Here is a 25,275-nt window from a genome sequence, read left to right on the forward strand (position 1 = left end):
TTTCTTCCATTTTCATTAACATATATATAGATTTTTTTTTTTCGTGTCAACTATTGTCTAAAATGATGTGATAACTCTTTATTTGCTCTTTTTGGGTGTGGATGAAACCCTGACCAGAGGACCTGAAATTTGGCTTCCCAGGAAGCAAAAGGCATGCCTCATGGCATGAACTGAAATCCTGGGGAGTTACTGCTATTTGGAACCAAATTTGATCAAAGAAAAACAAGAGAGGGTCACCCAGAAAATGCATCCTTTCCTTGTCTCTGCCAGATTGCTCAAGATACAGCTTTTCCAAACAGCCTGTGAGAAGAATTTGTTTTGTGCCTAGGGTGACCCACCAAATATTGTCTGTGTGTTTTTCCAGCTTGTCGTGAAGTGGCCAGTGAGGTGACACATCACCTCTCAATCACTTCCCATCCTTCCTAGACCCTTCCCCCTGCCCCCACCCCTGCCTCACTTTTGCTGATTGAGATTACCTCTCCCTAAAGAAAGCATTACCACGTCAGTGTCCTCTCATCTCATAGTGATTTTTAGAGAACGTAGAACATGACCTGAAGACTACCCACAAGTACTTTGCTATGCAATCCTTGTAACAACCTTATGAAATGGTTACTGGTACTATCTACATTTCAAATGAGGTGCAGCAGCAGGAAAACATTGCTTTCACATATTGGGAAACTTCTAGAGGTTTATTCACAAAGGAGGCATTTGTACAGTTATGGGGGAAGGGATGGGGAACCATGTTTAGAGCAGGAATTGGGATCGGGAGAGAGCAGAGAAACCGTTAACCACCCCTAGACCTCAGGGTATGAGGAAAGCAAGCAGCTACCAGAATGTGGAGAGAACTGTGTCAAGAATAGCATTTTGGGTAAGTGCAGCCCACCTTGATGAGTGGGTACAGACAGGGATTTAGAGATCCTGACATCGCTGTCTTCATGCATCTCTCCTCTTCATGCACCAGCTTCTTTTTTGCAGTATCCGAAGTCTGAAAGCAGTGGCTCCCTGTGAATGTATTCTAGGCCTCAGCATCCCAGGAGGACAGGCAACAAGGGTGGAAAGTGAATCTGGAGCACAAAACAGCATTCATCTGACAATGATGCATTGGAAATTCAGGAAGAATTGTAGAGTTTGAGTAAAGTCACATGGCTAATAGAAATTTCATTTTGTTTTTTGGTTTCAAAGACTGCCTTGTGCAAGTGCTTTTGGAAAGAGTTTCATTTATGGCTGGGAAGAAATTTCTATTTTTTGGTGGAGTGCACTCTTTTAATTCTAAAGGGTATATGTTAGCAAGCCAGGTCTCTGGCTAGCTCAGCAGGTCTTGAACTACAATCTCATTGCACATCCTAGAATGAGGCATCTTTAGCATTATGTTCTTGGTTCGCAAGGGTGGAAATTCATAAAGATTGGATGACTTCTCCACCCACAAAATGTTGTTGCTTTTTCTGAAACTTAAATTAAGCAATTCTTAGAGATTGTTATAATACAGTTAAAACATTTAAAAGTAAATTTAACTATTAAATTTATAATCGTTGTCCAGATAAAGTATACTTCAAAATTAAGAATACAAAGCATGGTGGTTTTATGAATAAATGTAGTTTTATATAATATATATTTAATGCTTATCCTTGTTGGAATTTGATTTCACTCCTTTTCTCTTGGCTAGAGTCCATGCAAATGTACTTGGCCAACTCTTTCTCCTTTCAAGAGAATTAATTCTTTGTCATGGCCCATACTGTGTCCTCTTCTCATCCTCTCAATGCAGATTTTGCCCACAGTTAAATGAATTCCACTGAAGATATTTTTTCCCTCATCTCCATCCTTTTCCACTTCAAGTAATGTTATTTCTACATTTTACTTAAATCTCGTGTTTCTCTAAAACAATCTCTTAAAGGATTTTGATGCCTGGAGCACACATTAGCACAACATTGCCCCATAGCCCTTCAGGATTAAGCTTTGAAATATATGTACTTTGTGTGCCGTTGCAATTAAATGACAAGCCAGTAGATCCCCTCACGGATGAGCCTCAGATGATTTTTACATTATGGAAGTTTTATTCTTTATTGTAATTGTAATGAGCTATATTTTCATTATTAAGAAGCTCTGTCAATGCATTGACACAGAAGATTGCATTTGTAGATCATCTATAGTTGCTTCATTTTCCAGATGAAGAAAACAATGCTCAATCAAGTAAGGTGACTCTTTAAAGGTTATATAGCTAGTGATTGCTGTGTGAGTTTTTTTTTTTTTTGAAAACCAAAGAAATTGTGTAACACATTGCAAGAGCTCAATATCCTAATGGCCTGGAAGCATAAATCACATTGTACTCATTGACTAAGTTCTTGGTGTGACTTAGAACATCCTAGAGGGTCCAAAGCCAACATCTTTAGGAATCACTTTGCCCAAACTAGATTTTGTTTCCCCACCCATTCTTCACTAAAGACCCATCGAAAGGGATTATTTTGGAGATGAAATTTAGATATGTGTCTTCTTGTACATTCACAATAGAGACTAGATTATTAACCATGTAGCAGGAATTTTAATGCTTGATCATTTGGTGTTTCTCCTGAATCCACGTGTCAAAGACAGTGATAACTGACCCTGCTTCCATATTCTTTAACAGTGTCAGTGAAGAGAGGCTTTGCATGAGAAAGGTCTACACTGCAGGACACAAAGACTCTCAGGGATTTTTTTTTATCTGTGGTTCTCCCAAATCCCATCCCTCTTAGTATACAGCAACAAGAGTTTAGGTGGTCTCAAGCATCTGACTCACTTGGACACTGATGATATTTGTCTTCTATCTTCTTAGCATGTGATGAGGATTGGTGTCTGGAAATACTCAGGACAAATGAAAATGTAACACAAATCTGAAAGCATAGAAAAATCTACTTCAACCTGAGCAGTGTTAGCACTTTGAATCTTGTCTCTTGAATATGTCGTAGATTTCTTCCCTTTGCCATTTCTGGTCCTCTCCAACTTAATATACCTACCCAAATGCTTTCAGGTCTCAAGGCTCAGAGTCAGTGCCAGTACATCAGGCTCAGTGCCAGACTGCATCATTCTTGTATTTTCCTTTGTACCTTCTTATTCTCTGGCTGTTTGGATAGTCTGAGTGGTTGGTATGTTTTCTTGAGCACCTTGATTTTGTTAGTCTAGCTTTCCACTTTCTCTTAGAGTAAGACACTTTGTATTAGGCATAGCACTTTTCAAAGTACTGCTTGAGCAGATCTGATTAATTATGATTAATTCATTTCCTGGACATGTATATTGAGTGTACACACATTTTCAATCTTTAAGCCATTTATAGTCTTTCAGGGGCAGATTTTTAAAAATCTCTTGTATTTCACTGTAAAAAGCTCAATTTACGTCAGTGATTTTCATGCATTTAATCAGTGACTTTTGTGAAAAACAGATCTTCAGCAGAGTAGGTGTGTTCTGTAGTGCCATGTAATTGGCTTTTTAAGTTAACAGCGTGTTTTGGTATAAGAAATAACAAAAGGATGCGTTTTGTGTGGATGTGTTTGTGTAATTTCCCAGGGAAATTAATACCCCTAATTATTTGGGACAAAATTGAGGGTTCTTTATAACATTAATTTGCATCTTTTGACCCTCTTCCAACAATTGACCCAACGTCCTCTACCTGTAGTCTGAAGATCAAGAGCTCAGGAATCCGTTTCTGGCTTTTTCTAAAGGATTTAAATGAGTATGTGGCTTCGAGAAAGAGAAATCTTTTTTTTTTTTTTTGTCTTTTATTATTCAGAAAGATTGAGCTATTAAATTCTCTAAATCTCAGTTTCTTCATCTGTATATGGGCTTAATATTACTATTCTCTGAAATATTGATATATTTAAATATGATATCTTTAAACTGCCTAGTTAATAGTATGTATATAGTAAACTAAAACATAGATGCCAAGCAAAGTATATGTCAACCATTTAAAGCATTGGCAAACCTTCCCTTGTAAAGGACCACACTTTCCCTGTAAAAGGCCCTGTTAGGCTTTGGTGGTCATATGATCTCTTTTACAAATACTCTTCTCTGCTTGTAGCATCAAAGCAGCTATAGACAATGTACAAACAGATATGTATGATTGTGTTCTGATAAGACTTTATTTAAAAAATAAAACAGGTGGTGGGATAGATTTGGCCTGAGAGTTTGAAGACCTCTGATTTAGATTACTACCTCTGTGTTTGCTGTTGTCTACTTACATACCCCATTCCTATCGAATTTTTTTAAGAAAAGCAGTAACTGGCTCATGGTATCTTTTTAAATCTATTACAATGTATCAAAAGTAAAACTGTATTTGCAACAATGAATTGGATATATATTAATAACCACTCAGATGAAATAATATAAAGATGTTACAAATATGAGCTGAAGTGACCTAAGTATTTTTTTCCTAATTCCACTCTACTCCTTCCACCTAGACATAAATACTATTCTCATTCAGTGTTTGTCATTTCCTTAGCCTTGTACTTTTGCCAAATTAATGTATATTTTTAATAAATAGAGTCTAGTATAAAATTGTGTGGGAGCACCTGGGTGGCTTGGTCAGTTAAGAATTTGACTCTTGGTTTTAGCTGAGAAGTCGTGATCTCAGAGATGTAAGATCAAGTCTGGTGTCGGCCTCTGCAGTTGGCACGGAGTCTGCTTGGGATTCTCTCTCCCTCTCCCTCTGCCCCTCCAGCACCTGCTCTCTCTCTCTTTAAAATAAATAAATCCTTTAGAAAAATTCTGCATGTGTCATATCATACCTCTTGTCCTTGCTTTTTCACTAAATAGCAAATATTTAATGTGGAAATATATAGATTGAGTTTATTTACACTGTGGTATGATATGTGAATATACCATAATATGTATAAATTTATCTATCCATAAAGATTTATTCTCCTTTTCTTTCTTTGATATTACAACTTTTGCTCTGCACATGCTTGTACAAAACTTGCATGTATCATGTGTGGGGATTTATCTAGAATAGGTATATAGGATTAAATTCCTAAATCATCTTCCACTTTTCATTATTTTGCTAGATAATCCTCCAAATTGACCCTAGCAATTTGCACTGTACTGGTATTTTTAAGTTTCCTAATTTATGTGTGTGGGCTTTTTTTCTTTTTTTTTACATTTTTTAAAATTTAAATTCAATTTGCCAACATAGAGTATAACACCCAATGCTCATCCCATAAAGTGCCTTCCTCAGTGCCCCTCACCCAGTTACCCCAGCGACCTCCCCTTCTGCAACCCTTTTTTCCCAGAGTTAGGAGTCTCTCATTGTTTGTCTCCCTATGTGTGTTTTTTTTTTTTTTTTTTTTTTTTTAATCTTTTTATTTATTTTTTTTATTTTACGATAGTCACACAGAGAGAGAGAGAGAGAGAGAGGCAGAGACACAGGCAGAGGGAGAAGCAGGCTCCATGCACCGGGAGCCCGACGTGGGATTTGATCCCGGGTCTCCAGGATCGCGCCCTGGGCCAAAGGCAGGCGCCAAACCGCTGCGCCACCCAGGGATCCCCTATGTGTGTTTTTTTAAAATTTTTATTTATTTATGATAGTCACACAGAGAGAGAGAGAGAGAGAGAAAGAGAGAGGCAGAGACATAGGCAGAGGGAGAAGCAGGCTCCATGCAGGGAGCCCGATGTGGGATTGGATCCTGGGTCTCCAGGATCGCGCCCTGGGCCAAAGGCAGGCGCTAAACCGCTGCGCCACCCAGGGATCCCCCCATGTGTGTTTTTAAATGGATTTCACAATTTCTTGGGTACAAGATGGCATTTTAAAATGCTTTGAATATACGTTTCTTTGATAACTGGTGATATATATATATATTCCGATTCTGTGGATTGACCATATATACCTGTTGTCAGTTTTTCTGTTGGGTAAATTGTCTTTTTCTTACAGATTTTGAAGAAGTTTTTATATTTTGTAGGTCATAATTCCTTGGCATTTAACTCATCTTGCAAATAATCTTCTAATGACTGACTGAGACTTAACATTGTTGCAATGCTTTTCGATGCACAAAAGAATTAAAATTTAGAATAGCATCCAATTTATCAATATTTTTCTCTGGATCTATGATCTTTAAGTCACTTTTAGAAATGTTTTCCAATATTAATGCCATAAAGACATTCTAAAACTGTTGAAGTTTTTTTAACCATATAGTCAGACTTGTTATTTTTTTGAAATTAATTTTTGGTTTTTATTGTGTAAGATAAGGATGCAATTTTTTTTAATTGAATAAATTAAATAACCAATTTTCCTAGTATAATTTATTGTTAGTCTCTTTTGCCCACCACTTTAATTGTAAATTTATTTATATATTTACCTGTAGGTCTTTTCTGTTTCATTGCTCAACTTCCCTATCTCTATGCCAGTAACCATGTTTCTTAATCACTTTAGTTTCATGATCTCCTGATGTCTATAGGATCCATAGTTTGTGTCTCACCTGCTCTCTTGCCTATGAGCTTGTCCGTTTAAGTTTTCTTGACAAGTTCGTTGAAAAAAATTCCAGACTCTTTGCTTTCTTATATAAGTTTTTTTTTCTCATGTTTCTTGAAAAAAAAATCCCCATTGGGGATTTTTATTGGAACTCCATCTAACTCTAGGTTAATTCAAGACGTACTGACAGTTTTATGCTATTTAATCTTTTTATCCATGAGCATATACATCTTCCTAATGTTTAAACTTATTAAGGTAAAATTTTGTAATTTTTCTTTTAATACTAGTCAAATCACTTATGTTTAGTCTAGTGCCTTATACTTTTCTTGCAAGAGAAAATGATAAATTTAATCTAATAAGATTTTATATTTTATGTAAGATTTCATCACTCCATGTGGTTCTGTATAGGAATGTGACTGATGACTATATATTGCTTTTATATTCAGCAATCTTGCCAATATTTCTAAGAATGATTTCTCTGAAGAGTATGTCGGGATTTCTATTCAGATAATTCAGTGACAGTTTTGAGTCTGTCTCTCTAATCCACAGAGAGCTGGCATACTGGTGCTAGACTACATGTCTTTGGTCTTTAATTTGAGGGAGGAATAAGCCTTAGACTTCTTTAAATCATTATCATTATAGCAGCTGAATATAATTCCTAATGGATACACACAGATTAGTTTTGGGGCAGGAAGCTGACAGAGATAGAACGTTGACTTATCAATTTTTAATTGCCAGATGATTTAGAGAAAGAAGTTTCTCTTTTTGCTTAGATTTTAAACTAATTGATTATAAATTCAGAGATGTAGTAGTCCGTTGTTGCTGCTAACTTAAACTTGCCTGTAAAAGAAGCCAACACAAAGGAGTGTAGAGCCTGGAGGAAAGTGAGAAATAGGTGTATGAGAACCTCATGTGTGCCATCTTGCCTGCAGTGTTCACTTATGCAAGCCAGTAAATTCCAAGTTTGTAGGAAATTACAACTGAACTGGTTAAGTCAGTTTGTTTGTTTATTTATTTATTTATTTATTTATTTATTTATTTATGTTAAGTCAGTTTAAATTGTATATGGTCACTCATGCCAGAAGAAGCCTCAAAAATTCTGCATACTTTGCCCCTCTTGCCTCCCCAGGGGGTGCCTCCCTGTCAAGGTTCTTCCATCAGCCTAATCTAACCACCACAGTCAACTAAAAATAAATAAATAAATAAAATAATAATAATAATAATAATAATAATAAAAAGCTCTGCTTTGTGAGGCCAATTCCTAGCCACCACTGTCCTGGGACACAGGGAAAGTCAGAGTTAGAAATTATCACCATCAGGGTTGTTCACGGATGTGTCTTCCAAAGGAGCAAAAAGTCTTCCTTAAAATAGATCATTATAAAATGCACATTTGTATTTGTATTTGTATTTGTATGTTGTTCATGAATGTGGTAGTAATCCGTTTCTCTCTCCTAGTAAACCAAGAACTCCTTGAGGTGCTCCATTTTATCTTTGTATTCTAAAGATCAGTTCAGTGCTGGGCCTTTTGGAGATAGGTAATTATGGTTGAGTTGAAATTACTGATAATTGTTCAATATTGTTCTAAAAAGGTAAGTAATTTGCATATAAAAGATTTGTGTTTTTGTTATTTTATTCTTTGTAATGTGGAACAAATTCTATTTTGTAGGCAGAGAAAACAATACATTTCAGAGGTCATCTTTATATTGGCAAGAATTGGACTCTTTCCATTCAATATTTTGTGTAATCCTAGTTGAGAATGCACCAGTAATTCAGCTCCATTTCCAGAGTAACATTTTGTCACATCAAAAGTTGGATACATCATTCTCCTGCACTTTTATGTATGTTTCTTTTCTCAGTAAGTGGAAAACTTGAGATTTAAAACCTGGCTGAAGGGGATCCCTGGGTGGCACAGCGGTTTGGCGCCTGCCTTTGGCCCAGGGCGTGATCCTGGAGACCCGGGATCGAGTCCCACATCGGGCTCCTGGTGCATGGAGCCTGCTTCTCCCTCTGCCTATGTCTCTGCCTCTCTCTCTCTCTCTCTGTGACTATATTTAAAACCTGGCTGAAAATTGAGATCATTTATTTGTGAACATGTAAACGTAAAAGCAAACACAGAACAAGACTAAAAGGAACCCAGGTTTACCCTAACATTTTACTTGGAAGGTTTTTTTGTTTTGTTTTGTTTTGTTTTGTTTTGTTTTGTTTTCCTCCTGCTACTGCAGCTTTTAGAGAAACAATCTGTTGTCTATCATCTTGTTTCTCTCCTTTGCTTTCATGTGCCAGAAAGCTTGTGGGATCAAGGAAGAGTGCAAAACAATGCTAAAGCATATATGCATTCCTGCAATTGCCTTTTAAAGGTGAGCCTTTATCCAAATCGAAAGAGGTTTGACTAGCAAGTCACTCATGTAATCAAAACACAAGATCAAGTGCATTTACCTTTGGGTCCTTTCCTGGGCACTTATTTTGCAGCTTATTTTGAACACATAAGGACTGCTTCAGTTAGTATTTTGGCTCTTAGCAATTCTTTCTACTGACATTACCTTACTGTTCTTTCCATCACAACATTCCACAGATCATGGAGAAAAAAGAAAACCAACAATGACAACAGTAAAAACACATGGGCCTGGTTGTAACTGGGCTGTCTTTTTTCTTTCTTTTTTTTTTTTTTTTTTTTTAGGTGTAACACGAAAGTAGTTATCTTGAGCGGCAAAGCTTAGTTGATTGTTACACAGTTTTTGCTCCCTTGAGAGTATAATAAATGATGTCCTTTCTGTACATTTTTTTAGGGGTCTTTGATTTGAAATTGTTTGAGGCCATAAATCTTTAGAGAGAATCTAGACAGCAGGGATGAGTGAGGCATAAAGGGAAATTTATATTGGATACAAGTAGAATTTGTATTTGGATAAAATAGGAAACGTTTGGATAAAAAAACAATTGGACAACTCAGTGTGTTGTGTTTGCTAATTATAACACTACTCTTGGTCAAAAAAAAAAAAAAAAAAAGCAAAACAAATCCTCTGAGAAAAGCTTTCTGGAAATTAAGGTTAAAAAAAAAATTAAAAAAAAAAAAAAAGAATTAAGGTTAAGAGTTAAGGTGAAGGGTTAACATTAAAGATTCTGGAATTTGGGGTTTTATTTTTTTAATCAAATGTCATTTTGTTTTCTTTAGAGGGCACACTGTTGAACCTCTCTCTTTAATGTATAGCTGAATAAATTAAGAGGTGACTAAAACATGGATAAAGAGATTTCACCCAGATTTTGGATATTTTTCATGTAGTTGTCAGAGAGATTAGGTATATGTGGGGAGGAAAAGGTAGGGGCTATTATTTGTTCTATGGATTTCCCTAATTTCCCACAAAAGTTTATCAAAATAGGGGAGTATTCACCATTATTATTCTGTTACTGGAAGATACTAGATTCCTTGAAAATTATATTGTCAATGTGTATCCCCAAGGAAATACTATTCCCCGTCAATTTTGTGGTAACTATTACTATCTACCTTCGCTGTGAAGCTGGAAGTTCAGGGAAGGATGAGGGTTAGTTTATTTTTGTGGCTGTGTCATAATCTGATACATATTGGGTACTCAGTATTACTCGAATGAATGAATAAATTAATACAGGATCATTGAATGGGGTTGGCCAATATTATTTTGGTAATTTGTAAAAATACTTAGGATTGAGCATGCCTGGATATATGTATGCAGTAAAATTTATTTATTTATTTTTCTAAAGATTTTATTATTTGAAAGAGAGAGCTCTCCAGTGCACAAGCAGTGGGGAGGGGCAGAGGAGAGGGAGAAGCAGGCTCCCTGATGAGTAAGGAGCCCAATGCAGACTCAATCCCAGGACCTGGGGTTCATGACCTGAGCCAAAGGTGGATGCTTAACTAACCGAACCATTCAGGTGCCCTACTTTCCTATTTTTTATTAGGTTAATATTTAAATATCCTAATATTTAGGATAAGAGTCTTTACAAAGTCCTTCCAGGTGGCTGCTTTTTTAGAAGAGGAGTCTGAGATTCAGAAAGGTTATTCACCTTCCTTAATTTCTGGCTAGATCAGACTTTGAACTGTACCACAGAGACTTTTTTTCTAGAAACCCTGTGCTAATTTTGGCAAGCTCTGGATAGGAAAATTAGGAGGAGTAAGTGATATGTAAAAAGGAATTCTTATTTTGCATTCCACTCTTAAATTTTACTTTAGAACATTCTAGAACCCGGGGCATCAGAGCACTTTCGTTAGGGTGCAGTCCTATTTTCAGGGCCAGATTTTATATACATCATTTCATTTGTTTGTTATTACTATTTGAGAAAAAAAAACCCCTTCAGGGCAAGCAGCTTCTTGCACGTTATTAAAAATACAATTAACCTTGATAGAAGTTTCTTTCTCATTTAACAGACTGTCTTTTTCCATTTGCCATTCTTAGCAATGAAAAAAGGAATTTTTGAGAAAACATTCCCATTTTTTTTTCCCAAGGCATAAAAGGAAGGGCAGAAAAAAGGGAAAGAAATGCAAGATGAAACATTAAGTTCCAGCCCAGGGATCATTTCTATGTTGGTTGCATAAAATTTTAGAGGTAGATGTTTATGGTAGAAAAGTTGACATATTTTTCCTCCACAGAATCACAGAAAGTAGTACTATGATTCTCTTCATTCATTTTCCCCCAAAACTAATTATTAGGATCAAACCCCAAAGGAAGATTATTCAGGAAAGGAAAAAAGAAAGAATCCATTGATTTCGCCATCATTATGGATGAACAGTGTATCATAATGAAAATAGAAGGGCCATTTGTGCACCTCAGATAAAGAACCTACTCAAGTTGAGAAGGTCTTAAGGCAAAACCAAAAGCACTTAATAAAATAGGAGCTGCTTATTCAAAACATCATTGCTTTCTACATCTCTTACTCTGTAAAGGTGTGAGCTTGGGATGGATGATAATGCCTTTGCTAAATAAATGTAAGATAGAACAAACAGTGACTATTCCATTTTGTTCAGAGCAAATCCCCTATAAAGAAAATGATGGCTGTTAAAAGTGCCTCCTGCAACTTTTGGAGGTGGGGATGACTACTAATGCATCAATTAGATGCTTTTTCTTCCATTCCCTTTGTACTAAATAGGATCAAATAATTAACTCTCATCAAACCATATCTGAAATATCTCTGGATAATAAATGGCACTTAGAGCTGCCAACCTTACTTCTGAAAGTGTTTTATTTTTTTTTTTATTCCTGCTAACTTTTTCAAGGCAGATGTTTCTGGTGAAATAGTTAATGCATGCATAACGCAAGAGAAGCAAAGTCTATTTCAGAAACATTTTTTCTTCATGCATCCGTTGGCTTTGTAAAACTGGTCATAGTAAGTGTCCTTAATCTTGGAAATTTTGTTAGAAAACCTGGAAGTTACTTACCTATATCTAAGACCGGACTTTGAAATCTGAACTTGCATTTGGGATAGAACAAAATCCTGAGTATAGAAATTGAAAATTGTACAACATTTCTGAGGGTATTACTTCTGAATGTAGGCTGGTATCTTCTTGCAACACTTCTTAGTACTGCCATGTGAAACACAAATATTTTTAGATATTAAAATTAATGAATTCATTAGAGTATCATGTAATCACTGTCTCCTAACAGCAATTACTGAGAGGCTACTATAATCACTACAGTTATTCAGAGTAAGTTGAGATCATTTATATTTGGAACCCAGGGGCCTGGATAAAAGGATAGAATTAGAAAATAATGATTGTACATTCTGTAAAACTCTTTCAAAAACAGTTTTCCTAGATTTTTTCTTCTATATGTATATCACTAGCTCATTTACTTTTCTTTGCATGATTATTTATCATGAAATCTTCATTGTAGAGTTTTATGTGTCAATTTCAAACTGGATATAACCTTCAATAAGATGCAAATATTGGTTATCTTTCTTTCTCTGTTATCTTTTGTTGTACAAAAAAGCATCCTTTCATTCACAGAACTTAGTTTAAGGCATTCTGTTGGCTTTCCTTTGCCAGTGCACTAAGTGGTCATGAGGGAGAAAATTCACCATAACCATAACTGTTATTGACAAGTGATAGTTCTTGAGTTGGTGGGGACAGTAACAAACTCATTTTGTCTGTTTTGGAGATCTTCTTTGAACTCCTGTGAGTTTCAGTTACTACTTCCTTCCTTCCCTCATTTGCCTTCATTTCCTTTTCTCTTAAAATGAAATTCTGTACAAATTTTCTGCAGTTTAAGTACCGGTAGCTGCAACATAAAATTTCATTAAGGATGTCAAATGCTTCTCCATTTTAAATTCATTTTGAATTCAGAGATACTGCCAAATGCAATCTCTAGCTTGCTGCAAAGTACTCGCACGTATGACTGTCTGATCCATTTGGAGGGGGGGGAGGTTTTAATCAGTTTTAGTGTTTGTAGTAAGTCGATAGTATTTTTGTCCACAAATAATTCACCAAAGTGGATATTCACCAGCTGGATATCACTGTTGACAGTTTTATTATGACAACTAATTACTGAGGATGTTCTGTATATTTGGCTCATTATGGGTCAAACATTGGAGACCAGGAAAAAACAAAGTATGCAGAATGCATGTCTTACGCAGACTATTATAAGAATATGTGGCTATATCCTGATTCAAGATTGTGATAATTTGGGCTCAACTGTTCTAACCGAACAAGATTTAGAAATGATGATTTACTTGGTTCAGTGTACAGATTATCGCAAAAACAATTCAAAAGGTGTGAGCTAAGTGGAATATTATACCAATATGTATACAGTTCATTCTGAAAAAAAAAAAAAAAGAACTTCCATAAGCTTTATTTTCACCAGGTTACTTGACATTAGAAAATCATGGGTGGACCTCAGTTGCCTTCCTTATTGATCCCAAACATTCCATTATGTACTAAAGAGCAACCTGAACAATGACCAGTTCCTTGTGTTTATTTCTTTTCATGCACTGGAGGGAGCTTTGCTTTGAGAGAATTCACTGGTTATCAATGACATTAGGCTATTTCTTCTCCATGCAAATTCTTCTGGATGCCAGTTTGCTTTCTTTCCTCTGACCTAGATCTTGTTTTATTATGAGATGTTTGGTTAAAATTTATTTGCTCCAGACCTGTCCAGGTTAACACTCCCACACCTATTTCCCTCTGTTGCAGAATCCCTATAATGCATAGGGATGGAAATCTGTGTTTATGATTTAGTTTGGTTTTCATTCAGATTTAAACTCCAAGATCATCTCTTCTGCTTTTGTTATATTTTCCCAGGACACATATAATGTAGAAATGTGGAAATGGTGGGTTATCATAAATACTATCTGATAGACTAACTGAACGATGATTTCACCATCACCCTTTTGTTTTTAAGAATTCCCATACATATGACATTTTGTTGGACCACTTCTGGCCACAGCCATAGAAGTTGTTTTGAATGTGATGGCTGTTTGGGATTGACTTCTCTCCTTAATAATTCATTTTGTAATCATGGCCTCTTACATATGTACTTCCCTTTCTCCTGGGTGGCAAGGGTCAGAGGGCTCACATTCTCACAGAGTGAGCGTGCTGTCTTTGTAAGATTCTCATCACTGACTGGAATAATAAGTGAGGCTCCCATGCAAGGGAGGTGATATCTAATTAATAGGAAATGAAGGCTAAAGCTGCCATTTTAGTTTAGTTCCATATATGTGTTCCTGTGGCTAAAGCCAGTTATAAGGAAGAGAGAACAATTGTATTTTTATCCAGATGGTTACTTTTAGTGTCTGATTATTACCTAAAACTCTTTGTCCATGTTTCAGCAGAGAATAGTTGCTCCCAGTAGACCAAGAGCTCCTTTCACGCAACTGAAATTCAATTGACATCCCAGCTAGAGCCCCAGCGGGAGCTGCCCAAGAGCATCTGAGTGCAGGTTTGGACACTTGTGAGTTACAGCCTTGTCAATTTCAGCCTTTCCATTTGTTGCTTTTAGTTCTCAAGTGGCAGGTCTTGCCTGTGCCCTACTGACCGCACTGTCTTGTGGACACAAGGCAAATGGTTCCAGGTTTTCTGTTAGCCAAGCAAAGGCATTTTTTAAAGCTCATTTCTTTCCTGCCTCTATTAAGTATCACAGAACTATATTGATAGAATATATAAACTCACTGTCTACAGGTCCTGTGGTATGTTAAAAAATATTCTGGCACCTGTTGATGTTTCTTTTCCAATATCCCCTTCCATGCTGGACACTCAATGTCCATTATTGCTCAAGTGCTTGGACACTCCTCCATTGATACATTTTTTTTAAGATTCATTTATTTTAGAGAGAGAGAAAGCAGTAGCAGGAGGAGCAGGAGGACAGGGAAAGAGAATCTCAAGCAGACTCCCGGCTGAGTGCAGAGCCTGATGCAGGGCTTGATCTTATGATCCTGAGATCATGACCTGAGCCAAAACCAAAAGTTGGATGCTTAATGGACTGTACCACCTAGGTGCCCCTATTGAATCATTTTTGATGAGCTGCAGAACAATTTTTGCCATAATTGAAAATGTATCATGACAAAGTTTTAAAAAACTGTAATCTTCTCTTAATTACCAAGCAGGAAATACAGATGAAATGTAAGACTCCCTGGAGTGCCTGGGTGGTTAAGTCGGTTGAGTGGCCAATGCTTGGATTTAGCTAGGGTCATGATCTCTGGGTAGTGGGATTGAGCCCCACATGGGACTCCACATAGCACGGAGTCTACATGTCCCTTTCCCTCTGCTCCTCCTTCCACTCATGTTCTCTCTCTCTAAAATAAACAGATAAATAATAAAATCTTTAAAAAAATGTAAACCTCCTAAGCCAAATAGCGTTCTAAGTTCTGAATGTAATGATACTCAAGGTTACTGTAAGGATTCAGGTTCTGAGTTAGAACCATCTATTCAGGGAAATTGTACTTCAAAATACCAGGTTATCTCAGAGGCTTTAAAATTAAATATGAGGAAAATAATCAAGGTCAAAAGGAGTGCATTATTCTGTCCCACGGGAAATTTTGATCTTCCTGAATACCCCTCAGGATGCCACATTCACATTTAACAAGAAACTTGATCTAGTCTGCTCTTAACAGACTTACCCAGTATTGGCGATAGTGCCACAGCACAGAATTGCAAGGTAGGCAAAGAGCTAAGGCCTTGGGATGGGATGCTCCACTAGATGGTTGATTTCTTCTGAAGCTTCTCTCCTTCAATTGTTGATGGTTTTTTTTTCCTTCCTGTGTCTTCAACATTGTATTTGCCCCGGGCACATATGTCCTAATCTCTTGTGCTTACAAAGACGGTAGCCCTATTGGATAAAGACCCACTCTGATGAACTCATTTCAATTTGATTATCTCTTTAAAAACCCTCTCTCCAAATATGGTCACTTTGTGATGTACTAAGGGTTAGGACCTCAACATGTAAATTTTGGAGAAACACAGTACAGCCCCTAACAGAACCCTGCAGGGACAGGAATATGTCTTTTCAGAATTTACCTATACTTTTTCACACATTGTAGGAAATCTTGCTTTATTAATTTGTTAAAAACAAACAAAGGACAAAAAAATAGTGTTGTTTTTTAAATTGCTACATTTCAGATTCAGATTCTGGAGAGCAGAAGATAGAGGGTTCATGTATTATTCTTTCAGTGTATCTTGTCATCTGTACCAAATGCTTGTGCTTAGTGTTCAGAAAATATTTTTAAATTAATTTATCATTATCTAAGGAGTTTAGAAGCCCAGAAATGATAATACTCATATTATGCCAAACAGAAAAACCTCCTCCAAGATGTAAATATTCAAAGTGTATAACCGAGAACAAATTGTTTTGTTGGTATTGAATATAAATTTTTATTTGGTTCAGGTTTGTTTAACTTGGGAAAAATGGTGATTTTTTTAAAGATGAAATTATTTATATTCTGGAATTAGTATTTTAGGTAATGTTTGGAGTCCCAGTCTAAGCTTTGACTTTTTCTTTTTTTTTCTTTTTTCATTTACATTACTTGTGACCTAGTTAAAACTGCCAGAGTATACATTTGCATAGCTGATACAGGCAGAAACCATATTTGAGCTTTTTATTTTTTTCTGGATTGCTGTTTTTTTAAGCTTATAATTAAGTGTGTCATGTCTTTATTTTTTTGCTTTGTATGTGATTTTAGTTTCACTTCAAGGGATGTAAAATGTCAAATGAAATTTTAGAAATCTTGAGTCAATTGCAAAACTAATTAATTGCCCACGGCCCACTGACCCAAATTAGAATAATAAGGAATCAGTAAAGACAAGATGTTTTATGAGGACTATAATTTCTCTAAAAGCTGGATAAGTCTAGCTATGTGACCAAATGAAAAGGAAAACACACCCACACACCCACACATCCCAAAGTAGCCTAGGTAATTAACAAGATTATGGGAAAGTGGAAGAATTGAGCCTTCTCAATGAAAAAAAATAACTTCTATTAATTAATTAAGACCCATATGTGTGATATTACAGCTTTATTTATTGCTCTCTTGAAGGAAGAAAATTTAAAAAGAAGCTCCTGTGTTGAATGTATTCTCCCTGCTATTACATTTATTTGATCAGCTCAAATCTCTATATTTGGTCTTTTAAGATTTGTCATCCATCACTTTTAAGACAATTTACCTATCTTCAGAAGTCACAACAAAAGGGGAAATTTAACTAATTGGTTGATTACTTCCTCCAATTTTTAAAGCGTCTTAGCACTCAAGAAAAATGATATGCTAAAAAATTATTATACACTTTGATATATAAAAAAAGAGATGTTATTTTTTGTTCTAAATTGCCTACTGACTATTTCTCATGACCAGTCGGTCCATCACTACTGTGAACTCATGAGGTGGCATTTCAGATTTTTGCTAAGTGCTCCTTACCTTGCTGTATTCTTACTTAAAGTTGCCTTATGTATTCTGTACTCTTTGCTCTGATGTATGTGCACTTATGTCTTCCCCCTCAGTAGAATTGGTTGGAGTGTGGGAATTGGCTAATAGGAAATCTCTTGTGGTGGTTTTCATTGGAAGACATTGTTCAATAATTTCTGAGACACTCACCTTACTTCATTAAAGAACCGTAATTCACAATTTTTACATTAATAGCACAACTAGTTAAACTAGAAAACTGTCTTTCCTTATCCCTCTGTGTTTTTGAAAAGTTTCAGTAAGAAGAATATAGTCTAGATAGAATGTTCCAAACATTCCAGTGGTCCTTCCATGTGTATATGCCCATGATTTGGGGAGTGAGACATGGAAAAGGTAAGTCAAAAGAGAATAAATCAATTATTACAGAGGTTTGAATATACAGGAGATGGAGTAGTTTCTACCACATTTATTAATCCTTTCCTTTTTCTTTTTAAAAATTTCTTATTGAGTATAATTAATACACAGTATTGTAATTTTGCTTTTTTTCCCCCCTTGCCTTGGAAGACAGATCTAGAAACATGTTTCTTTGGCCAACATCAAAGTATTTATTGCCTGTGTTTTCTTTTAGGAGTCTTTTCTTTCTTTGCTTTTAAAATTTATTCATCCATCCATTCATTAAAATCATATTTATACTGCATTTATCCTGTGTCAGGCTAGAACCTTCAGCAATGTCTTTGGGTCTTGACTAAGTTGCCCAAGATCACGGTTTTGTTTTGTTGTTGTTCTTGTTGTTGTGTTTTAGCAGAATTCTGGCTCAACTCACTTTATAGTTAGGGATAACATAGAATTGAGGAAGAACCATTGAAGGTACCAGCCTATGTAACTTTCTCCTCACTCTAAAGATCTTAGACTGTGGTGAAACCTCAGCACTGGAAAAGAGTGATGGGTGCATTTCTAGAAGACCACTGGATAATTTGTTTAAAATCAGGATCATGGCAAAGACCAGGAAGGTGAAGCAACATGGCCTGTGTTTTGTTTTATTTTGTTCAGATTTTAACTCAAAGATCGGCAATGAAGTCATCTTCTAATTTAAACTTTGGTAAACCAGAAAGAGAAAATAGCTCTGATGAATTTACCCAGAGGGAGCAAACTATTTTAAAAAAAATGTGTTAAGCAAAGGCTGAGTTGGGCAGGTAATGGTCTGAGAGATCAAATGCATCATTAGCTTAGTTGCCATGGTATGGTCTTTCACCATAAGGGTAATTTTCATGAAATAGATCTTGGTTTCTGAAGAATTTCAAATTGCCCTAGAGTGGCTTGATAATAATAGATAACACTGACTGACAGGTGTGTGTGTTTGCCACCATGATAAGCATCTCTTTGACCCAACAAATTGCTTTGAATTAGCCCCATTTTTCAGATGAAGAAAATGAGCCTGTTAGAGCTTAAATAGTGCATTGGGTCACACTATGCAGTTAAATTGCATCCTAGCCAGTCTGACTACAGAGCCCAAAGTATTAGTATCTACTTTAAGGAAAAATATACAACAAATCCTTGAACAAGTGAGCCACACTCTGATACAGGGATAAAGCAGGCACCCTTTCCAAGTATGATTGACATGTGTAATCATCACCACGTGTCACTTACATTGGTTTGGGATATAGAACATTAGTGAAGAATATCCCCCTAGGAGTTTTTAAACATGTTTTGACAGGAAAAAAAAAAGAGAGAGAGAAGAGGGCATTATATACTCAGAGGACATGTGAGTTGGTGAGCAAAACAATTATTTGTGATTCAGATGTCTTAGGTTTGCATTCTAGGTTTTCTGCACACCAAAACCCATGTGGCCACTACTATAATGCAGTCTGGCTATATTATTTGCAAGGCCTGTTTCTTTTTTTCTTTTTTTTTTTAATTTATTTTTTATTGGTGTTCAATTTACTAACATACAGAATAACCCCCAGTGCCCGTCACCCATTCACTCCCACCCCCCGCCCTCCTCCCCTTCTACCACCCCTAGTTCGTTTCCCAGAGTTAGCAGTCTTTACGTTCTGTCTCCCTTTCTGATATTTCCCACACATTTCTTCTCCCTTCCCTTATATTCCCTTTCACTATTATTTATATTCCCCAAATGAATGAGAACATATAATGTTTGTCCTTCTCCGACTGACTTACTTCACTCAGCATAATACCCTCCAGTTCCATCCACGTTGAAGCAAATGGTGGGTATTTGTCATTTCTAATAGCTGAGTAATATTCCATTGTATACATAAACCACATCTTCTTTATCCATTCATCTTTCGTTGGACACCGAGGCTCCTTCCACAGTTTGGCTATCGTGGCCATTGCTGCTAGAAACATCGGGGTGCAGGTGTCCCGGCGTTTCACTGCATCTGTATCTTTGGGGTAAATCCCCAACAGTGCAATTGCTGGGTCGTAGGGCAGGTCTATTTTTAACTCTTTGAGGAACCTCCACACAGTTTTCCAGAGTGGCTGCACCAGTTCACATTCCCACCAACAGTGTAAGAGGGTTCCCTTTTCTCCGCATCCCCTCCAACATTTGTTGTTTCATGCCTTGTTAATTTGCCCCATTCTCACCGGTGTGAGGTGGTATCTCATTGTGGTTTTGATTTGTATTTCCCTGATGGCAAGTGATGCAGAGCATTTTCTCATGTGCATGTTGGCCATGTCTATGTCTTCCTCTGTGAGATTTCTCTTCATGTCTTTTGCCCATTTCATGATTGGATTGTTTGTTTCTTGGGTGTTGAGTTTAAGAAGTTCTTTATAGATCTTGGAAACTAGCCCTTTATCTGATATGTCATTTGCAAATATCTTCTCCCATTCTGTAGGTTGTCTTTTAGTTTTGTTGACTGTACCCTTTGCTGTGCAAAAGCTTCTTATCTTGATGAAGTCCCAATAGTTCATTTTTGCTTTTGTTTCTTTTGCCTTCGTGGATGTATCTTGCAAGAAGTTACTGTGGCCGAGTTCAAAAAGGGTGTTGCCTGTGTTCTTCTCTAGGATTTTGATGGAATCTTGTCTCACATTTAGATCTTTCATCCATTTTGAGTTTATCTTTGTGTATGGTGAAAGAGATTGGTCTAGTTTCATTCTTCTGCATGTGGATGTCCAATTTTCCCAGCACCATTTATTGAAGAGACTGTCTTTCTTCCAATGGATAGTCTTTCCTCCTTGATCTAATATTAGTTGACCATAAAGTTCAGGGTCCACTTCTGGGTTCTCTATTCTGTTCCACTGATCTATGTGTCTGTTTTTGTGCCAGTACCACACTGTCTTGATGACCACAGCTTTGTAGTACAACCTGACATCTGGCATTGTGATGCCCCCAGATATGGTTTTCTTTTTTAAAATTCCCCTGGCTATTCGGGGTCTTTTCTGATTCCACACAAATTTTAAAATAATTTGTTCTAACTCTCTGAAGAAAGTCCATGGTATTTTGATAGGGATTGCATTAAACGTGTATATTGCCCTGGGTAACATTGACATTTTCACATTATTAATTCTGCCAATCCATGAGCATGGAATATTTTTCCATCTCTTTGTGTCTTCCTCAATTTCTTTCAGAAGTGTTCTATAGTTTTGAGGGTATAGATCCTTTACATCCCTGGTTAGGTTTATTCCTAGGTATCTTATGCTTTTGGGTGCAATTGTAAATGGGATTGACTCCTTAATTTCTCTTTCTTCAGTCTCATTGTTAGTATATAGAAATGGCAAGGCCTGTTTCAAAATAAAAATGTGAGATCCATTGTTCCAAAGGCAAGAAAAAGGTGTCAAGAAAGATATTAAAATATGAATTTGTTTTCTTTCTTCTGCTATCTTTCTCATCTTTTCATGGTGGTTTTTATTTTGATATTTAATGTTGTCCTACGTAAAGAAATATTTAAAATTCTAAATGACTTGCTTGAATTTTACCATTCTTCTTTATGTTGTGTAATGCCAGTTTTAAATGCAAATATATGAGCATTTAACTTATGTGTAGGATCCCTGAATTACACAATTCTGTTTCGTAGATTGTGCATGCATATGTATTTTGTCTTACCAGAAAGATGAAAACTTGAGAAAGTAACTCAAATGTTTTTATTTCACTTTTTGATACACACACATTTTACTGATGTTTTCTACCTCCAGCTTGATCTGAAGGGTAAGGAAAGACGGAAAGGAAAAGAAACTATGGGTCTTCCTTTTTCTCTCTAGGTCATTTTCAGCATAAGGGATTATGTAATACAGAATAGTAATATAAGTTATGATGTGGTTCTATGATCATTCATATTTCTTGGAGTGTACTGCCTTTTCTCTGGTTTGAGGTAAGTTCTGGTTTATGATTTCTTGGCCTCTGTTAGTAGCCTTACTTACTGAGTTGTAGACAAGACAAACTTACCTTGCACTGGTCTTGAGTTTGGCTTGTCATGCCTATGCATCATGGCTATGCCAGGATCCTGTGCTTATGCAGTATCATGAGCTCCATGTGTGAAGAGGCAGCAAGGAATGGCTGGCATGCATGTTGCACATGCTCTGTCTCTTATTGAGCGCACTCCATTGTCCCTACAAAACACAAGTCCGGAGATATATTTAAGAATTTCAGTACAGCAGCCGAACGTTTACACAAGTGCATTTCCCTGTCTGACAGCACCGTCTGTCTGCACACCCTTGAAACTGGCCTGAACTCAGAGACTAAACTGAAATCCACCTCCACATTCTGACCAAGTACATAGTTTCCCCTGGGATGATCCCAGACATGGAATGAGTGTGGCAGCTCTGCAAAAACAGACCCATTCATGAGTTAGAAGGGAGCCTATTGGCAGCTGATTCTGGTTTGAGGACTGCTGAATAGTCTTACCAAACTTTGCTTAGACTGCTCACCAGGTGAGGCCTCTTTCACCCAAATCTCCCTCCTCTGTCTTTGACTTAGTCACATATGATGATCTGATGGCTCTCCCCATCTTCCTGGCTATTTTCTTTCCCATAGTTGGACAGAGTGATACCATGTGGCTTGAGAAAACTGGTTGTCAGAGGAGGATGTAGTACATGCTCATCTACCAACTGGCAGGTGAAGAAGATGATAACCTGCTTGTTCAATTGGGCATGGGTAGATGGTGTAGCTCAGTGAATAAGGACTTTTCAGTCATGACCTGGGAAAATGTCACAGGGAGAGGAATGCTGTGATAGGTATGATGACACCTTTGAAAAATCACATTTACAGCAATCTCTTCCCCATAAAACAATAAACACCCCCCTCAGGAGCTTCCTCCACCTTCTTACTTGGTTCTGAGGCTGATAATTAGGGTTAAATCCTCACAGAACTTGGTTGGGGAGCTGCTGAGCTTTACAGGAAAGGAAAGAGACTTCATATACCTAAAAAAAAATCCGAAGGGTAGTTTGCACATACCTGTTACAGCCAGGAGAATACTCCTGGGATTATATTTTGAACATGCTTGGTCAAGGGGCAGGAATGTAATTCTGGATGAACAAGAGCTTTTAATTTGGGGCCACTCTTCTAGGACTCAGCTTGTAATGTCCCCCTAGGAATCCCAGGGGAGGGGAACAAACTGAATAATAGTTGAGGTCTTAGAAGCCTGGAGTAAACAATGGCTCACTGTCCACGAAGTGGCAATACTTGAGTTGCCCTGGAAAAGGATGGAATAAAGAAGCAGAAAAAAGTGTGTTGTCTGGAATGGGTATACTGTGTAAGGCCAGAGGATACATCAGAGCACGATGTTCCTTCTATTACGGGGGCCAAAGAATGCAGGATTTGCTGAGGCTGCTGGTAATGTGTTGTGTGAAGGGTACTGCCATCACTAAGAAGTTTGATGGGCATGGACGAGTGCTCTGTTTGCCAAGGGTGATGGTAAAAGAGGTGGTCGCGAATTAGGCCTATTATTGTTCGTATATTGATATGGCCGTGAAGTAAAAATGGCCAGATAATTGTGGTTAATTTCTTGAAGCCATAAGTCCACAGTTAATATAATGGCTGTAAGATTATGAGGGGCAGTCGAGGGAAGTTAACCAGTCAGGAGCTGTGAAATGGTTAATAGATAATAGTTATCTCAAAGAGCACAGCGTCTGAGGTTCTGCTTAGCAAATATAATTTTAAAAAGAGGTATAAAGGTAGGAGCAAAAGATAGAGTGATTACCTCAAGAGTAACTCATAGTCCATTGCTTAAGTTAATAGATCAGACACAGTTATTATCCTGAGAACTCTAAGAAGGAAGAACTTTGCCAACATTACAGCAAGTAATGTTGCTGGGGCAACATCTAATGATGTCCCCCAATTTTTTCTAAGAGGTCTACAGCCATAGACTCATGTGAATCCACTTGAGGGGACAAGGGGCCTCAACCCAGACATTTCTAGGGCTGTTGAACACAGATTCTAAGTAGGCATTGATACCTCCAGACCCACCCATCATCGCAGCTCTCCTGTTAGAGCAGAGGTTTAGAGTGGCCAGATAAGCCATGGAGATCTGACTCCCTGTGAGCACCCTGGGTGTACAGATGCTTTCAGTGGCCATGTCTGTAATCCCTAAGTGCATAATTAAAATTGATGTATTTGACAGTTAGATCAACAGTTCTGTCTCTAGTCTCTGCAAGAGCAGCTGTTATGAAGATGGCCAAATGGAAACCTCCCAAACTTGTCTCCCTTGGATGATGTAATAAATAGAAAACAGTATGGAATCCAAGAGGGGATAGCAGAGATTAATGCCATAACTGAAGACTTAAACACTATAGGGCAGTGGTCCGTATCACATCTCTGTTTAATTAGGTAATCTGATAGCTCTAAAATCTGATGTACTCTGTAGAATAATTGTAGATGACCACAGAGTTACTCAGGTAGTAGATCTTGAAACAACTGCTGAATTGAATCTTTTCTTTTTCTTCTTCTTCTTCTTCTTCTTCTTCTTCTTCTTCTTCTTCTTCTTCTTCTTCTTCTTCTTCTTCTTCTAAATTAGTTGATACACAATAATATATTTGTTTCAGGTGTATAACATCATGATTCAACAGTTACATGCATTAGGAAATGCTCACCATGATTAGGGTAGACACCATCTGTCATCCTATAAAGTTAGGACAGTATTCTTTACTGTGTTACGTATGCTGTACTTTTCATCCCTGTGGCTTATTTATTTTGTAATTGGAGTTTTGTAACTCTTAATCCTCTTCACTTAATTTCTCTCATCTGCCACATCTTTCTTCTCTGGAAACTATCAGTTTATTCTCTGTATTTATGAGTCTGTTTGTGTTTGTTTGTTTTGTTCTTTAGGTTCCAGAAGTAAGTGACATCATAGGGTATTTGTCTTTCTATGACCTATTTCATTTAGCCCAATACCTTCTAGGTATTGCAATATCCATGTTGTTGCAAATGGGAAGATTTTATCCCTTTTTATGGCTGAGTAGTATTTTTTTTAAAATTTTTATTTATTTATGATAGTCACACACACAGAGAGAGAGAGAGAGAGAGAGGCAGAGACACAGGCAGAGGGAGAAGCAGGCTCCATGCACAGGGAGCCCGACGTGGGATTGGATCCTGGGTCTCCAGGATCAGGCCCTGGGCCAAAGGCAGGCGCTAAACTGCTGCGCCACCCAGGGATCCCAGGCTGAGTAGTATTTCATTGAATATATATATATATATATACCATGTCTTCTTAATCCTCTCATCTGTGGATGAATGCTTAGGTTTCCTCAGAAGACAGATCTAGAAGAATAGTGCTAAGGCCATTGTTTAAGAGTTTACTTCCTGTTTTCTTTTAGGAGTTTTATAGTTTCAAGTCTTACATTTATTGCTTTAATTTCTTTGAGTATATTTTTTGTGTACGGTTTAAGCAGTCTGGTTTCTTTCTTTCTTTCTTTCTTTCTTTCTTTCTTTCTTTCTTTCTTTCTTTCTTTCTTTCTTTCTTTCTTTCTTTCTTTCCTTTTTGCATGTAAGTGTCTAGTTTTCCCAACATCATTTATTGAAGAGTCTGTGTTTTCCCCATTGTTTATTGTTTTCC

General features: G+C 37.0%; 2 long non-coding RNA genes across 3 annotated transcripts in view; one reads left to right on the top strand and one right to left on the bottom strand.

Annotated features, from left to right (window-relative positions):
* The window catches only part of LOC119873857, a 228,991-nt gene that overhangs the window by 114,860 nt on the left and 88,856 nt on the right, over positions 1–25,275 (top strand). Inside the window, exon 4 of the long non-coding RNA XR_005366550.1 lies at positions 14,216–14,337. This is a non-coding gene — a long non-coding RNA (uncharacterized LOC119873857). The remainder of the gene's footprint in view (positions 1–14,215; positions 14,338–25,275) is intronic.
* Positions 694–24,501, bottom strand: LOC119873856. 2 transcript variants are annotated; one of them, XR_005366548.1, is made up of 4 exons: positions 24,314–24,501; positions 21,672–21,835; positions 15,503–15,711; positions 694–1,064 (listed from the first exon to the last, which is right to left on the bottom strand). It is a non-coding gene; the product is annotated as an uncharacterized LOC119873856 (long non-coding RNA). The 2 variants fall into 2 exon arrangements; XR_005366549.1 differs by lacking the exon at positions 694–1,064 and adding an exon at positions 11,838–11,975.

Source organism: Canis lupus, chromosome 11, assembly GCF_011100685.1.
Source record: "Canis lupus familiaris isolate Mischka breed German Shepherd chromosome 11, alternate assembly UU_Cfam_GSD_1.0, whole genome shotgun sequence".
NCBI lineage: Eukaryota > Metazoa > Chordata > Mammalia > Carnivora > Canidae > Canis > Canis lupus.